Source organism: Pinus tabuliformis, chromosome 3_1 (genome assembly GCF_031772625.1).
Source record: "Pinus tabuliformis cultivar Carrire ecotype Pingquan chromosome 3_1, CPIR1, whole genome shotgun sequence".
Lineage (NCBI taxonomy): Eukaryota > Viridiplantae > Streptophyta > Pinopsida > Pinales > Pinaceae > Pinus > Pinus tabuliformis.
The window spans coordinates 778,390,998-778,410,041 of NC_142301.1; the positions used below are offsets into that span (position 1 = coordinate 778,390,998).

The 19,044-nt window shown below is 35.8% G+C and overlaps 2 pseudogenes; both read right to left on the bottom strand.

Moving 5' to 3' along the window:
- Nucleotides 1–5,485: 5,485 nt before the first annotated feature.
- LOC149189708 (aspartate aminotransferase, chloroplastic-like) lies at nucleotides 5,486–11,202 on the bottom strand (annotated as a pseudogene).
- Nucleotides 11,203–15,414: 4,212 nt separating this feature from the next.
- LOC149189709 (uncharacterized) lies at nucleotides 15,415–16,950 on the bottom strand (annotated as a pseudogene).
- Nucleotides 16,951–19,044: the final 2,094 nt, after the last annotated feature.

Consider the following 19,044-nt stretch of genomic DNA (forward strand, 5'->3'; position numbering starts at 1 on the left):
ATCAACATGTTACAAATGATAAATTGAAAGCCACATAAAACCGAAAGAAAAACTTTTTTTAACCAAAACAAACAAACAAATAGTGTCTCTAATAAAACTTCACACCTCAGAAATTACTCTACCACATGCATGGGATAAAACTGAGATTGTTTGAACCATCTTTAATTCATACTTAATGGGATATTCGTATGCTTACCGTGATGTCAATTTGGTGTTAAAATCAATATATAAATCAAGGTCATTATAGGTGAAATTCAAGTATAATTCAGAAAAATTAACATCATTGCAAGGTAGTGGAGAAAGAAACATCTTCATAATTAGGTTTCTCTATTTTAATTTGATTTGAATTGAGTTCATACTTGTATATATAATTTTCTCTAAAGAAATGACATATAAAGATGAGAATCAAAATACCTTAGACAATCCAAAACCTTCCTTTCCTCGTTATCCATACCTATCTCCTAGCCTTGTTAAAATAATGTGCTTTAAACTACTCAAAGAGTAGAATGAATTTGACACAAAAAAATTGTGGTCATCATGATATTAATTATAAGCTCCACAAATAAACTTGTCAATTGGGTTTATCTCTAGTGGTTGTCAAAAATCATTGCTATCCTTCCCACCCAGTTTCAATTTCCATAAGTGACATGTTAAGTTCACAATAAGCATATTGGTGTAATGACATTGAGCCTTGTTGTCGATTGGAATTCAACAAGGTAAATATTTTGGTCACCATTCCTTCTAATTCACTCCAAAAACAATTGGCTAGTTGCCACATAAGTGATGTCATAGCTGCAACTTGTGAATTATTTCCTAGCATATGGCTTGTTTCATCCTGGCATTCATCTGCCTTACCAAAACATTTGACTTCTTTCTTTCCTGTATTCAATAAAAAATGTATGTGGTATTGATAGAGTCAAATCAATTAAATCACCCATTTTCAGCTTCTAACAAGGATCACTAATGATTTTGTGATTGACTCTTGGCCTCAACTCCTCTTGTATTGGAAAACCATAAGATGTAAAAAGTGAACTGCCATAAGTTATTTTGTCTAGCAAATCCTTCACAATCGAATTTGGAGGTAGTTCTTGCACAATCATCTATTTAACAACAATAAGCAATCCTTAATTAATGAAATTGATATGATGGTAGAAATTTCAAACAACATACATAAAAAATTGTGTAAAAGATTAGCAAATGAATTTCAAAACAAGCAGATTGCAAAGCAACTACATCATAATATGGTTTTTTTAAGAATACCATACTCACTTTATCATCTTCCAACATAATTAGGAGACTATCATTTATGCCACATGGTGGGCTACAAAATTTATCCATATGTGGGCAACCATCTTTATGGGAAGGGAAAGGGAAAGTTGGTCTCATGTCTACATCTTAGGGAGATAACTGTAGTTTAGTGTCCATAATATCATTGTTCCACATTGGCACCCATCATGCCCACTCAAGCATCTGAACAATTAAATAAGAGTGTTTCTTCACCCTCCTAGTACCTCCAATGTGAAACAACTCCAAACTTAGTTTGCCGATGCATTTCTTTAGTCTATATTTATATTTTTAGTGGAAGACCATCATCCCCAAAAATAACAGTATGCAAATATTGATACCTAAATTTTTTGGACCATAACAAGTGCTAGGAGAGTAACCCAAACAATCCCATTGGTTTTTTCCTAACCTAATCTACAAATGACGTAACTTTAATAGAGCGGAATGATGTATATCCCAAATCAAAGAAAGCATAAAATATATATTCCTTTCATACAAAAATGTAGTGCTAAATTAAAATTCCTCTATTTGGGGAGTGGTATAAATGAAAAATATTTTCAAAGGGTATGTTGATGAATGATGTAAGTAGAAGCATCCATTATCCAACATATCCAATGGAATTTTCAAAAAAATTAATAACATCTTATCAAGAAATAATGAAAATTACGACACTGTCACCATGAAAAACATGCTGACATGCCAGCATGCAAAACCTGCCGATATGATTGGTGATATGCCATTTAAGTTGTACATTCACCTATAATACCTCAAAAATGTCATTTGCAAATTTGCAACAATTGATTTGAATGCCCTCTCTCATGAGAGATTTCAACATTTGATTTGCTTCTTCAAAATTTATGATGATCATCAAGAAGGGGTTTGTTAAAAGAACCTTCCTCGCCTATACTACCACTATATGATCTCCCTTGAGATAATTTATCAACCTCGTCAAAGCTTAGGCCTTTCATCTCAGCAACAAAAGCAAGGACAAAAGGGAATGCAACCCCAATAATAGCTGTGAATACTATAAATGTTTTGGATGTGCCCAACACATCAATCAAAGATAGGAATCTCTCTAAAACAATCAGATTAAATATCCAACAAACTGTTGCAGCAATGCCTCCACACATACTTCTATATTTTGAAGTATAAATTTCAGAATTGATTGTCCATGGAACTGGTCCCCTGCCAGGTGAGAAGAAAACTATATATAAAACCAAGCATAGGCAACAAGCCAACCATTGCTAATTGGGCCCGCATCACTATATGAAGAGCGAAAATGATGGGAATAATATTACTCAGGTGTTGGCCTTTTTATTAATGAGGTATGAGGGAATTAGTTCTGATAAAGACCCCGATACGACACCCAAACTTATCATTTTTTCGACATGACATATGGGTTGGGAAAACACAAGCAAAAATGGGACTCTGGTAGGGAAGGCCTCGTACTTCATTAAATTCAACAGTGAACTGAGGCCCTGTTGGCTATATAGAGATGCTAAAATAATGAGTTTTAAACCTTATATGATCTTTAAAGCCCTAACACTTGCAACAATACCCCTGCTAAGAAGGCTTGAAATTTGAAATAGTTTAGGGAGATGGCAAGGCTTTCATGCCATAAGGATGAGATATTTTGATCACAAGACCAATTCTTTTCTTGATCATGCTATGGGGACGAGATATATTTCAGCAGAGGCAATCTCATGGAAGCTTGACACTAAAATTTGTGAAGAAAAAAAACAATGTGTTTACACTCAAGAAGTTAATTTGGGTAATCTTGCTACTATCTATAATTTGTTGAAGGGACATGGTTGGGATATGCTAGAGGAATTATCATTTGAATTGATTCCATGTGTTGTAATTCAAGTATTGCTTGAAATCCAGGATAATGTTGGATTGGCATTGCAATTCTTCAGTTGGTTAGAAAAACAACATATTCAACAAACTATACAAGTTCACTTAACTCTGATTCATATATTGATAAGGGAAAAGTTGTACAGTGATTCACAAGTTGTAGTGGATCATTCTGTTACTACCTCCAATGATCAAACCTCAATTTGGGCATTTTTTGGACATTAATTTCTACATATTCAGGTTATTCGATACTTATAGTCCTTAAAAAGTTGAACAATAATTGTGCATAACGTCAAATCATGCCACAAGCCACTAACATATTACAAGTCTTTGCAAGTGACGTTCATTGTTGCAATATGACAATAGCTTTTGTTCAGGAATTATGAGAAAATTATATTTCATTGAAAAATGTAGGGCAATGGCTACCTAAAGGTGGGCACAATCACAAGTGTGTCTCATAAGTGGGATCTTCATTAAGTGTTGCAGTACCTCAAGTAGCAATTTCAACATTTACTAGTTTTCCACTAAAATCTTTCCTAAAAACAACGAGGACATGCCTTACTTTCAGCGTAGTCTATCTAATAGACAAAATAGACTTATCGCATACCATTTTTTTCTGCCTCTGGCAATATCACACCCTGAAAACCATTTCCATCCTAACCCTTCCACCATACTTGTTCCGTCTCAGTCCTAGAGTCAATGTCCTTACATTAATGTTGCGAGGTGACAGATTTCCAAGTAATCTCCCAGAATTCAAATCAGAAGCGGAGGATTTCCCCTTTTACTCCTCTATTTCTTTCCTTTTCTCCCCTTGTCTACAACTTGGCTCCTCTTTTCTCTATGCCTTTTTCAAATCCAATGATTTCATGGTTTCGCAGATGAAGAGGTGTAGTGCCTCTGCTCCAAAATAATTTAATTCTTATAATATGTACCGAGACATGTTGACCAGTTCACTTGGGCAGTGTTTTGGCTATGTTTGCTGAATATGTAGTGCTAAAACAAGGTAAGGAGGTCCATGTCCACTTTATATGTAGATTTGGATTAGGATTTATGATGGGGAGTGCCCTTTTTGACATGTATGCAAAATGTGTGGATGTAGAGGATTCACGAGAGGAAACCTTGTTATTTTAAACACTAGGCCAAATTCCTCTTTCAAAAGGGAATTTTGATTAAGAGTTTGCATTAAGCCATGATTTTGGTGCTTCGCATATAGGGAAGCAGTCTGTATTGGCAGTTTTGGTGAGTTGGCAGTCATTTTACAACAATTTTCCTCCCAAAACATTAACAAATGGAAGCAAAGCAGACTTCTATCAGACCAACCATTTATCTTGCAGTTTCCATCACAGTCATCCACTAAAAATAGCTTGACTCCTAATTCTTGACTATTTTGAAATAAAACATGTATATTTTCCAACAACAGTTAATTAGGGATTAAGGCATCGTTAATATGCATGTACAAGGTCAATATTTTGCAATTTAGTGACAATCGATAGCAAAATTCTTTTGTATCAGCTAGCGACGATCCTTTCCATGCACAATTTTGGCCTTAAATGTCTTTTTTATTGGTGTTAGTACTAAGATTTAAGTGTTGTAGTGTCCTGTAGACAACCACATAACAACATTGTGTAATTATTTTTGGCGATTGTTGTTTGCATGAGAATTCATGGTTAGGTTGACCTAGTTTAGAGTTTTTAGGATTCTATAAAGACAACATGAGGACAGATAGTAGATAGATCACTGAGCAACACTCTACAACTAGCAGCATTTTCTTACATTCTTCTTTATTCATTGCTGCCTCAACGCTGTGCACTGATTGTTATGCAACTAGTTTTGTAATTTCCATCATGATGCAGACAATTTTTTGGTTAATACAAAATCGGGTGTCGTTTTTCCATGTGTTACAAAGCTCAAATCTATTGGTGTTTTTTACTTTAATAATTAGATATTTTTCACTTAAAGTACATGTCCATCTCTTCTTTCATTTATCATTGTTTAGTATTTTTGTGAAGTCAAATTCCTCTCATATAACTTAACTTTGAAGTCTTCTTGGGTCCTATGTTTCTTGCATGCACATCAAGGACAACTACTAACCACAAATTCTCTTAAGTATTGACTATAGATGAACACTGGGGATACCCCCCTATGACTGGAGAAGCATTGAAGGTTTTGGAGAAAATCCTTGAAAGAAATATGGTTTCATGAAATGCTATAATTGCCGGATGTGCTCAGCATGGTTGAGGTATAGGGGTTCTCAAATTGTTTAGGTAGATCATGCAAGAAGGAATATGTCCTGATTCTGTCACCTTTATAACACCATATCTTCTTGAGAGGACAACACCCCAATTTACTAGTGATACCTAGTTGTTGCATCTAACGAGGAGTACACAACATTGATAGCTCCTATTCGTTCTACATAGAAACCCAAGTTCTTATTGTAGGAATAGGCAACAAAAACTTCCATCCCACGAGCTACAAACAACCTCACAGATGATGCATCCTGATCAAGACTGCCACTTGCAAATCCCTGCAAATTCAAGTAAAATCTCAAATTTGAATCATGAAAATAAGCTCTTTCAGACCAATTTTTCAGTTCATTACTCCATGAAATACTACTAGACACATCAAAGTTGGCTAAGAACACATAAAAGCATCACAATAGTAATCAAATTATATTTTTCACAATAAAATATATTTTTTATAAGAAAATGTTGCAATCAAGCCAAACATCTTTGTAATACAAAAAAGAAAAGTGGTAGCCATAGCCGAATGTCCAAAATGAAAAATTATAGTCCCTCAAACCATATGGTCAATCTTCCCTGATCCAACCTCTAGTGGCCTTACAAGTGTATTTCCTTACATATATAAAACTAGAAAAGAAAAATACTAGTTTCCATGCATACTACAGGCATATGATTATTTCTTCTCCTTTGGCTCACTTCGAACAGCCCTCCAAGTGCCTCTCTTGCCCGATTGCAGCAACAAGGCTGACCTTATATGTACTTTCAGCCATTACCAGATTTTGAACATGCTGAATACCCACTTGATTTTCTTCTTTCATATTCATTTACATCCTGAAAAATATCCAAACTAAAACTGGCTAAAATTGAATCAACTGTATTATCCATTTAAACAATTGCTAAATATCTAGGAGCAATATAAACACCCAATGGGAAAAATAAAAATCCCCAATTTACAAGTGATACCTAGTTGTTGCATCTAACGAGGAGCACACAACATTGATAGCTCCTATTTGTTTTTCATAAAAAAATGAGTTCTTGTTGTAGGACTGAGCAACAGGAACTTCCATCCCACGAGCTACAAACAACCTCACAAATGATGCATCCTGATCAAGACTGCCACTTGCAAATCCCTGCAAATTCAAGTAAAATCTCAATTTTGAATCATGAAAATAAGCTCTTTCAGACCAATTTTTTAGTTCATTACTACATGAAATACTACTAGACACATCTAGGTTGTCTAAGAACACATACAAGCATCACAATAGTAATCAAATTATATTTTTTCACAATAAAATATATTTTTTATAAGAAAATGTTGCAGTCAAGCCAAACATCTTTGTAATACAAAAAATAAAAGTTGTAGCCATAACCGAATGTCCAAAATGAAAAATTATAGTCCTTCAAACCATATACTCAATCTTCCCTGATCCAGCCTCTGGTGTTCTTACAGTGTCTTTCCTTACATATATAAAAATGGAAAAGAAAAATACTAGTTTCCATGCATACTACAGGCATCTTCTTATTTCTCCTCCTTTGGCTCACTTTCAATAGCCTTCCAAGTGCCTCTCTTTCCTGATTGTAACAACAAGGCTAACCTTTTATGTACTTTTAGCCATTACCAGATTTGGAACAAGCTGAATACCCATATGATTCTCCAAAAGACCAATGATATAGCCACAGAAGGACTTGAATCTTCAAGAGGGGGATATGACACAATTTCTGGAGGTAAATCGAAATGGGCCACAATTCTTCCAACCATATGTTGTAGAGACCATAGATGTACATTGAACTCCAAATACTTCCTGTAGTGAATCCCAATGAATGCATCACTTTTTTGACAATCCCAGATTTCCAACATGTGATTGTTGTGTCCATTGCACAAGAGTCCCTAACACAATTTTTCTTCAGAAAATGCTTCTCATACTCTTCCTTCCATTTTTTTTTCCACGTAATGCATTTCTCAAAGTAACCCAATAGAAATTTTCCTTTCATTATGAGGATGTTACACAGGGTAAACCCAATTCTATGAAGCTCAAAGCTTTACCATGTCACTTGCAAGAATAGAACCTGAGTGGGAAGGATAACATCATAACACTCCATCAAAGAATGGTGGAATTCATCATACTACACTACACCTCCACTATTTCTTTCGCATGTGCTTCACTCCTCTTTTTACCCTACCATGCTAAAAAAATTCACAAGAAACATTGTTGCAATAGTGGTGAGACATTGCCACAATCCTAGCAATCTGAACAAACAACAAACCACCATTCTATGTCCATTTCTCATGCCAAAGGTCAAAGTCTAAAGCAAAGACAAATAAGTCAAACAAAATCCCAATTCCCTATCGAACAAGCCCACACACCCATTGCTTGCACTTGGAGAGGGGGTCAAAGCCCAAATCAAGGGAGCATAATGCAATCCTCATCCCAATTCCTAGCCAAATAAACCCACAAGTGGCACTTGACTCCTCCATTGTAGCCTTCATAAACACCTATGAAAAATTTGTGAGGAAGAAATCCAAGGGGTGATGTTGATGTATTAACTTGCTATTGTGTCAAACTTTACCTGATCTTTTTACATGATTTTATGTGTGCTTAAATGAGGGCTCACCCTAAGATTCAAATGCATTCATGGGGATAGATGGATAGTAGTACCCCATTTGAATCACACACCCATTTGTAACCTAGTTCCCTTGTTAGTCTACTTGTCCACGACCTTGTTTTTCTTTCATGGGACATCAAAAAATTCAAATCTTTTCAAAGTATTTAACCTCTACTAGAATTCTTTGTGCTAGCCTATATAGACTGAAATTCTTCAAAATCCTTTTGATACATTGATGTTTGAATTATTGAGGGGTCCCCACCATTGTAGCTGTATGGACCCCTTTATATTTTAAGATTAGGAGACCTTTGTATAATTCCAAGGCTTCCACCTCATTATTAGTTGATATCCTTTAAGGTTGAAGATACCCTCCTCACACCTACCTCCCTAACAATAATCAAATTATAACATGTAACAATAGACCTCATCTATGGAGAACAACATGAACAAGTTTTATTTTTCAGCACGTAAGCCAACATACCACCCCTTTGTTGTTTCACTGCAGTTGGTTTTTTCCTTTGCTTATCTCTGTTGGGTGGTTGAAGTTGCTTGGCTAATGCTGGTCATGGGTTTGAGCTTATCCTCTGCTGAGATTTTGACTCACCCTCCCACATCCATGGACATGCACATCCCAATCCTTATCTAGAAGAGGCCAGAGCTAAAGTGATGAAGAAGTGGGGTCTACCCCCATTGTCCATGGCAAGATATTTGCAAGTTGCGGGACTGTAGGTTACCCTAGAGAAAGAAGGGTTCCCCCGGGCTCAAAAAATGGAGAAGATATTGATGAAGACATTGAGAATTTAGTCTTTAGGAAAGGAAATACTCTTCATTTCAATGTGGGCAAGAGATACCCACATTCATCCTTCAACTGCAATCACTCAAGAATCCTACATGAGGACAAAGGAAAGGGTCTGGAAGGCATCCCTCCCTCAAATGTTTTGCTGAATGATCCTAGGAACACGAGACACTTACCTAATGGTAGAACACTTTGGACATGATGTGGCACATTAGATCTTTTGTGGCCTCCCATCTTGATGCAAGAAGTTTAGAGACCTGCTTAAAGATCTATTGTCATATTTGGAGCTGACATTCACAACTCTTTCCAAGGGGATCTCCAAGCAAACCTGCAACTTGCATACTCTCTCAAGTGAAAGTGCTCCTTGCTCAGTTGCATGACAAGGGAAAGGTTGGAGAATAGGTGGACCAACAGTAATCCAGCCCATATGAACCCCTTATTTCCACTAGCTAGTGTCATAGTATGTTATGACAACCTAGATTACTATAAAATGCATGTCAATAACAATACAATTTATAGTGTTTTGTATGTTACTAGTTCCAATGTCACCCTATAATTTAGTATGGTACACAATCTTGATAGACTCTTGCATCTTGGTAATCATAAAAAGTCCTGGTAGACTCTTGCATCCTGGAATCATACAGGTTGATGATATTCTGATTATTCTCATATTGATAATCAAATTCTGAGGGAACTTGCAATGCAATCATAAATATTTGAAAATGAAGAACCAGTAAAAACTAAAAAAAAATTTCAAATAACAAAATAAGACTTGTTAATATAGAAAAATGTACACAAATGTAAACAAATGAAAGAACAAAGTAATATGAAATGGTTCATTGACAATATAAAGGCTATAAACATAACCCCCATATCATCAATAACCTGATAAGCAACATCAAAGAAAGCAATAAGATTCTTTTCCTGAATGACATCAACAATATTCTCCCACTGCTCAGGAGTTAGATCAATTCCAGTTGGATTGTGAGCACAACCATGAAGTAGCACAAAACAACCAATTGGTGTAGGCTGAAGGAAGTTGAGCAACTATCAGTCTCCTCTACTAACAAAAAATTAACAGTGCATTTACCAATCATCTCTCTGTGAAAATATCCAGGAACAAAAATGTTTCTTACCTTGATGTTTGCAATCATCCCTTCAAATCTAGTCCTACAGTTTTAGGATCATAGTATCAGTATTCTGACCATGGAACCCCAACATCATTGAAAATTTTCTTGTGATTCCTTGGTCAAAATCAAACTAGAATCAAATAGCTTCAAATAGATCAAATATTAGTTTGCATCAAAATGATTAAAAATGTTCAATTGTAAGATGGGCATGAAAACTCTAAATACATAACTTAGAGTTCAGTATCACAACTCTAAATACATTACTTAGAGCTCAGAATAAAAAATCTAATAATTTCCCCAAGTTGGAGAAGAAATCAAGACTTGTACTCCAGGGAAATATCTTTGAATAAAGGTAGCAACAAGGCGAAGAGAACCAGTTCCTGAAAGGCCTTGGACAATAGCCACCTGGATAAGTGTCAACAGGGTATTATGTAAATTTAATTCCACATATACAAGCACAAAATATCATCATCCTAACACACACATCACAGAAGCACTGTAATGCCAGTCTGAAAAAGGGGATCTATGATACAACCTTCACTACCATCTCTTAGGTGATCTACAGAGATACAAATATCATTTTCCTAGCATAGTTTGCATAAGGGAAAATATTGTGCAACCTAAAAGTTAAAAAGAACTCGCCCTATTCTGCCACCCATCTCACCTTGCCACCCCCACCCTACTCTGTCCAGAAGTAATTCAGAGAGTAATTCAGAGACAACATACAATCCTTGCTTGGTTGCATTATTGTTAGCTCCCACCAACAATTCCACAGTAGCCTTATTAAAAGTAGCCAAACCTTCAATAGGGAGGTACTGTAGAAAAAGCATAACAAGATAATGTCAAATATGTAAAAACTTAAAACGATTCCCATGGAAAGGGTGCAATATTTTCTTCACTAAAACCACATGCATACCTCTTCATTGTCTCCCTTCAACATCAGATTCTCTGCCTGCAAAATAGAAGTAGTGATAAGAAGGATTCCAATTGATAATATAAATCTAAAAGAGCCCTCAAAATGTTATAAACTAAGATAAAGACCTCAAAACCTTTATACTATTCAATGTAGATTAGCTAAAAGAGAAAAGAATTCAATGACACCTTTTTCACCACATTGAGCACACAGGGTTGAAGATCTTCTGTTCTATAAGCTCCAACACCAAGATTAAGCTTCAAATCACTTATTTGCTTTAAAGGATTCTAAAACACCCAGAATTGGATCTGGAGGTGCCATTGTCACTCCTTCAAAGCGAGAGACATCTGTTGCAATAGCCATGTTAATTCTGCTCACAATTTGTACAGAAAATCATTTTGTTAGGAAAAAAACTTCACCCATGGGAACAAATTTCAAATAAAATTTATTTATATCAATATACTACGGAAAATACAGTTGGTGGAAGAAATGCATTCAAGTCAATAGATATGAAAATACGGCTAGACGTTTGAGAAATTCAAGAACCTTAGATACATTACAAGTCTTATATTTCTTTCTTGATTAAAAATAATTTAAAAAATACTGCAAAATTGAAATAACATAACTTAGAAACTAGCAACGATAAATTTCGAATATCACTTCCAAGAAAAAGTATTTCCTATCACTGATCAGTTTGACTTTGATCACCTCAACAAATGTCTTCACTGACAACTAATTTTATCATGATAGAATAATATTTTTAATCAAAAGTATCTTAAATTCACTTTTTCATTCATGACAAAGATTTGCATTCTTTAAGAAATCATCTTTCTCAAGGTACCTTACATAAATTTCATGATATTATTTTGCCGTGAGAAAATACATTTACTTAATTATGGAATTATTTTATCATAAGAACATAAGCATTAATTCATTCAAACTTTTAAACGCAACCATAATTGCAATTGTGGCTATTTTCCAAGGGTTTAAACATCTCAAAAGCAAGTTTTGGCACACATGATGAAACATCAGTCAAATGTTAGATAAACTTGACCTGGTGGTGGAGTTGAGGTTGTGTCAACATTTTTTGTCAAAAATTATGGTTTTGGGCACTAGTTGTGGTTAACACTTTTGGTTGTGTCAACAATTGTAGTTAGCCTTCTAAACGATAAGGTTGTCACAATTGAGTTAAACATGCAGGAGAAGATCTAGGAGGATTCTTTCTCATAGTACATCCGATGCCCTCAAAGAACTCAAGAAGCTTCCTAAGGTCCATTTTCTAGGCTCGTAAATGTATCTTCATGGACAAGCTCGCATGAATTAGGGTGTTGAAAAACCAACATTAATTTTTACCATGTTTTACGAGGTTAAATAACACATCATATATTCTCCTACAAATAAAAGAGTATTTCTAGTCCCAAAGATGCCATGAAGCCTACAATTCTACTGCCAATGGAAGTTCATCACATAACAAGGTTATCTTCCATGAGATGGATGCTGGTAAAGCTAGCCAGAAAAGAACTAAACCCATTCTCAGACAAACTTGGTAGGAGGGAAAAACCAAAAAAATGTGCTTGAGGCTTTGAGCATCTTAGACTGACCATCCAGAGGGAAATTAGGTTGTGGTATCCCCAAGCTATGTAAGTTTCATGCCTAGAGGCAGGCCACCTAGTATTAATGATCAAATAAAAAATTCCTTTTCAGTTTCATGAGATGGCTTCCACACACTATGAATTATACAAAGCCAAGTCTTTTGTTTCAATTAGACAACCTATTGTAATTGATATCATAGCAATCCCAAACAATTATGAACCTGGGAAATGAATCCATATTTCTACAGTAAAATGCAGTACCTCTCCTTGTTAGTGTTTACACTTCCAACAGACCCCTTCCTACCAACTCCTTTATTTTTCTCTGTATTTCTTTTCCTTTGGTACTAAGGAGCTGTCATGGCACTGCCACATTACTATTAGTGTTTTGACTCCATATACTATGTAGTCCCATTGACACCATTTGGTAACTCATCAGCATTAGTAAAATTATCATATCTTATGATTGAATAATATATTTTTCCTACATATGAATCATCTATTGATAGAGGATATAGTATGGCTATGAACTGCTCTGGTGAACTTGAAAGAGTGTTCAAGCTATGGAGACTTTACCAATGTTTTACTTTTGACTGAGTGATTATGCATGCAAGTAATGCAATCCCGAGTCTACTCTAGAAGATCCAATCAACTTGTAACTAGACAAGACCTAAGCTATCACCATGGCTGGATAGTCACCATCCCAACCACACCACGGGGATTAAATGGTATTTTTAAAACTGGAATATGGCATTCACCCATATATTCTGTAATTCAATATGATATATTTTACTAGTAACGGAGTCTTTGAGGGGAGGTTTACACACTTCAACTCAAACTATAATTTTCTTCTGGTTAAATATGAAAGAGAATGGCACATATAAAGAAATAAGCACTTTATAGATATAAGGATTTAAGGCATATGGTTAAAATTGTAGTTGTCCACAACTCCTACTTGTTAGAGGCCTTATCAAATCTCTAGTTATATGATATACCGTAAACAAACTTAGTGTGTAGAACCCAAAAATAGCTATACATGCAATATCTCCTTGATTATCATCATATCAGTCAAAAACATAAATAATTGTTGATATCATTATCAAAGGATCCGTAACTAAAAGACAAGAATGGAAAAACCATTGAAGATCTTACCCTTGTTTGTTTGTTTAAACTGTGGCAGAGAAATATCTCTTACTCTTATGCCCTCAACTTGCAAACTATAGCCCCAAATAATCCCTCCCATGCATCAAAACCTTGAGTAGATTATTCTTCACTAGCTAGAGCTTGGTCCATCTCAAAGTTTGTAATTTCAATCATAGTTTACGACCAACTAGACCTTCAATCATTGGGTACACAAAAGGTATTCTCCAATTGAAAATAAATGGAAAAAAGGAAAGGGAAAAAAAGGTCACGGAAACAAGCAACAATGAAAGAGGAATAATGGAAAGAGGCCCACGATTCTAGAGTTGTCCTCTCATCATGTAAAACATGAGTTTGTACTCTGAAGTAGGGTCAAAAGTGATGGCCAGTTTGATATCTTGTAGATTAGTTCTTCCCCATCCCCAATCATATCAACATAAATCAACATTCCCTTATGGGTAAATTAGCAATTAATCACATGTAAGATACTACATGTACAAAGAGGGCAGTGTGAGGAGATCAACCACAAGACAAAAATGTTTCAAAGTCTCCAAGGTGACAAAATATCATAGTCATAAGGGACATGCATGAACTGGGTGTTTTCTACAATCATATCAACCTCACCATGGGGAAAAGGTGGTGGTTTGATAGAGACTCCAACAACTGAGGAAACTACACCTGGTTGAGAATCAGAGTTTGATCTATGGCAAATAGAATGATGACTTATGAATAGATTCTTGTTTCCTTGTATTGTCTTATGTAGAACTTTTTTCAAATAAAGATATCTACTCTAAAGGACATGGTTATTAGAGTGTATGTGACTATAATTTTTCTTGAATTCTATTTTCATTATCAATTTAATAGATATGATGTCTATATAATTCCCAATTCCTTCAATGCATCTTCTAAGTATCTTGTTATTTTATTGTCACTATAATAAAAGAAAATCAAGGAAGACATCTCCGCCATATCGTGAATTATTGCACAATGACAATTATAACAAACAGGAGTATGATGTGCAAGATTTTATGGAGGTTATGCTAGGAGAGATCCTTGATACCGTTGTTAATATCCTGCAAAAATCCCACTACAATGGCCTCACATTCGTAATTATTTGTTCTTAGGTTGATGTTGAAGAACATTGTACACAACTTCAAGGAAATCACTTAGTTCCATTGAGCCTGCCAATGATGGTTGCTGAAGATTTCAATCATATTGACTTTTCAAGAGAACCGCATACTATGATTAGGGTAGTGTTGTAGGTATGCACATCAATGTTAGTCATATAAGTACAATATGTAAAATTAAATATAGGAATCTTAGAATGCAGTCCCTTGAAAATGCAATGATAATACCTCTATAATTCTGAATGCACATTTATAGCTCTTTGTAAATGAAATGAAACAAAGCAAAGAGATCATGCTACTTGTGGTAGTTCAAGAACTTGTATTATGAAGGAAATGATAAAGAGTATTTTCTATCTTCTTTCAATTTGCATGGCTAAATTTTTTGTAGTGCATATCCTTGTTTGTAATTCATGGAAACTTACCTTCAGTTGTATTTTCTAAATTGCAAGATAATTCTTTGCCCTTGCAGATCATTTTGGTGACTTGGTCATGGTTTTAGTTTAAAATGAGAATTCTTTTCGAGAGGTGCTGAGTAGAATCCAACAAAACTAGGCGAATAATAAAATATCACACAATGCCTTTTGAATGGATTGGTTCTGTTTTCCTATGAATCTATTCGAGAATGAGAGAATACCAAATTAGTTATGTCTCTCACTATACACAAGCTTGATTGGTCATTAAACATGAATAAAGATAAATATTCATATCACCCAGAACTATTTATGAACGAGGCAGGCTTAGGATGTCAATTGCTCCAACCTCTTATACCTTAGAGAGTGAGCAGTATGCACATCTGATTGTTTTATCCTCATAAGTCTCTGTTGTATATCTCAAAATGTAGGAACATCAAATGTTTGTGAAATCATATCTCTCAATGATGGGTCCTCTCACAAATTGATTAGAGCTTCAACATCATTGTCTTTGAGCTCTTTTGATTCATTCTGCAACAATAACAAAAGTATGGGGACGGCCCCAGCCTCTGTTAATGCTATTCCATCAACACAACCATAACTCAATTATGAAACAATACCAGATGCCTTCTCTCTAACATCGTCATTCTCATCCTCCAACAATCTCGGAAGTAGAGGGATTGCACCTGAATCTCTTATAATAGAGACATTTTGTTTGTAGCTAGAGAGATCCCATACAACATCCGTTGCTGCAGCTTTTGCTTTAACATTGGAACCTTGTACTATCCTCACTAAGTGGTCTGCAATGGCTATAACATTCTCTTCTGCAACTGCCAAAATACAAAAGACATCTTCAACAATTTCTTTCCCTTGGGGATTGGTTCCTTCAAGAAATTCCACAAAGAGGGGAATGGCACCAGCCTGAGCAACGGGCCTAAGATAATCAACATGGGTTGATATTATTCCAAGAGCATTCTCGAAAACAAGCTTTACAGCCAAATCATTTTCTTTTAGCAGCTCAATGAAAACAGGAATAAAACCTCATTCACAAGCATCCTTCTGACCCTTTTGGTGACTCCTAGCTGTCCAATTGCCTGAGCTTCCCTGACTCTAGATGCAATCCTGCCTAATTTAGCTGACTGGATTAACATGGGGATTCCACCCAAACTAGTTATTTCTCATCGAATGTCCTTCAAGTGTGTTAATGAAGTCAATATTTCTGCAGCGATTTTCTTTACATCATCAAGGGATGAAGCTATAAGATTCATTATTACTTGTGCTCCACTCCTAGCCAGAATTACTTGATTACTCTGTGTACATATGACAAGCTCCCTCAAAGCCTTGACCACCACCCTCTGCATTCTCCCTTCAAATTCTAGCAAGTCTTACAAGGATGGGAATAATTCCAGAATCTGCAATAATAGAGCTCAAATGATCCCCTCTATGTGCAAGCCTTCCCAAGAAAAAAGGTGTTTTCTCTTGAATGGATGGAGACCCACCACTAGAGGGAAGACAAAGAAGGGCAATCAAATGTGGCACTACTTTTTCTAAAATATCCTCCAGAGAAAATTTTGTTGTTCTCTTAAGCGTAATTGTGGCACTAATTTGCATTAATTCCCTACCAGAATTCAACAATTTTACAAAGATCTTAACTCCCTGTTCCCAAGCCCACTACTCAGTGCAATTTTTATCATGTGAAATATCATATAAAGCCATGGGGTTAATTGGGCATCATGTTTCACACAGTTTTCTATTCCCTCTTGATCAATGTGATACTCGGAGGAAAAGTTGGGACAAGCTCGCCTCTATTTGGAAAAATAAATGAGTTCAAGGCCTTACAATTGGAAGCGGAATTGTCTTCATTGATCCCTAATGAGCATACCTCTATTGAAGACTATCTTGTCAAATTTCAGTCATTGGTTGCACAACTGAAAGGATGCAAAGACACCAAATCAGATAGTGAGTGCATTTTCCTGATTCTATCCAAGCTGAAGGGTCTGTATCAGGTATTTTCTTCTACATTTTATTCTACAATGGATGCACTTGGTGATAATTTTAAAATTCCTTCTTTTGAGCTATTTTGTGAACACTTAACAAGAGAACAATATAAGCTTTAGTAGTTAGATGCTCTTTCTAGCTCAATGTCTCAAGCTCTTGTAGCACATATCTCCAAAGGAAAATCCAAAGCTAGTCCTCAAAAGAAGAAGGATTCTACTCAAAGTAGTGAGCCTCCCTCCAAACCTCAGCAAAAGTCAAAGCCCTCTCCATCCTCTTCCAAGTTCAAAAGGTCTTCCTCCAAGCCATGGAAGAAGAGGTCAAATGAAACCTGTAGCTTTTGTGGAGGAGAAGGGCATCCAGAATCCAAGTGTTATAAGAAACTTGAAGCATTGAATGAAGTGATGAAGCAGCATAATATTTCAATATCCAAACCCTCTTCATTTGGTAGAGGGCATGCTTTATTTGCTCGAGCTTTACATGCATTCTCAGACAACTGGATATTTGACTCAGGTGCATCTCATCATATGACTCATTCCAGTAATTTGCTTCCATCTCCATCTGATTGTAGTGTTTCCTAGATTGCAGTGGGAGAATATTCACATCTTGATGTTCGTGGATCAAGCACTGTGCAGTTAGATGATGGTTGCATCAAGAATGTTTTGCTTGTGCCTGACATCTCCGCAAATTTACTTTCTATTTATCAGATCTTCCATTCTGGGGATGGGAAAACAGTTGATTTTTCTCCCAATGATGTAGTCATTTGAGAACTACAAGATCCAGAAGTTGTTGTTGCATATGGATAGGTAGATCACAACTCTCGCTTATATATATTTGTAGGTTTTGAGCCTTCTCCTAGTAACTCTATTATTGCACATGTTGATTCATTAAAGTAAGCTTTGGCATGAAATATTTGGGCACCTTAGCTACAAATATTTGCAGCAAATGAATTCTCAAAATCTTATTCTTGGTCTTCCTAAGGTGTCATGCACAAATGGAGTTTGTCCAAGATGTGTTCTTGGCAAACAATATCAAGATCCCTTTCCAAAAGGGAAAGAATTACAGGCTATTGTTCCTCTCGAGTTGGTGCATAGTGATCTTATGATATTTCCAACTTGTTCCTTTTCAGGAGCTAAGTATGCACTTACCTTCATTGATGATTTCTCACGTAGATCTTGGGTATATTTTCTTAAGTTTAAAAGTGAAGTCTTGGCCACTTTAAAAACTTTTAAGGCTTTTGTTGAGAAGCAATCCTCTCTTTCTATCACGAATCTACACACAGATAATGGTGGGGAGTATGTCAGTGAGGCATTCAAATATTTTTGTAGAGAACATGGCATCTTTCATCAAAAATTTGTTCCCTACACCCCTTAGTAGAATGGTGCTTCTGAAAGGAAGAACAAGACATTGAAAGAAATGGCCAATTGCATGATTTAGTCCAAGAACTTGCCATCCTCCTTCTGGGTCGAAGCAGTGAATTGTGCCAATTATATTCAAAATCGGATGCCTCATAAAGCAGTTTTACACATGACTCTAGAGGAATCTTGGAGTCATGTCAAGCCTGATGTCTCTACTTTAAGAGTCTTTGGTAGTGCAACATGGGCCTTGATTCCAAATAATAAATGTAACGCTATGGAGAGAAAGAGCCAACCATTGTTTTTTTTTTGCTACTGTGAAGACATGAAAAAATATATATTGTTTGATCATGTTACAAAGGATGTTTTGTTTCACACAACTATTCTTTTTGATGAGAACTTCAAACACTCATCATAACCCACTCTCTCCATAGGTTACCATGATGGTGTAGGTCATGCTGATAGTTTTATTCTTTATGATCAAGAGGATGATGAGAATCCTCCTCTTGAAGATGAAAATCAGCCAGAAGAACAACAACCTCCTGCAGTTGATCAACCTACACAGGAACATCTTAATCAAGGACAAGAGAGGAGAATCCTTCACCAG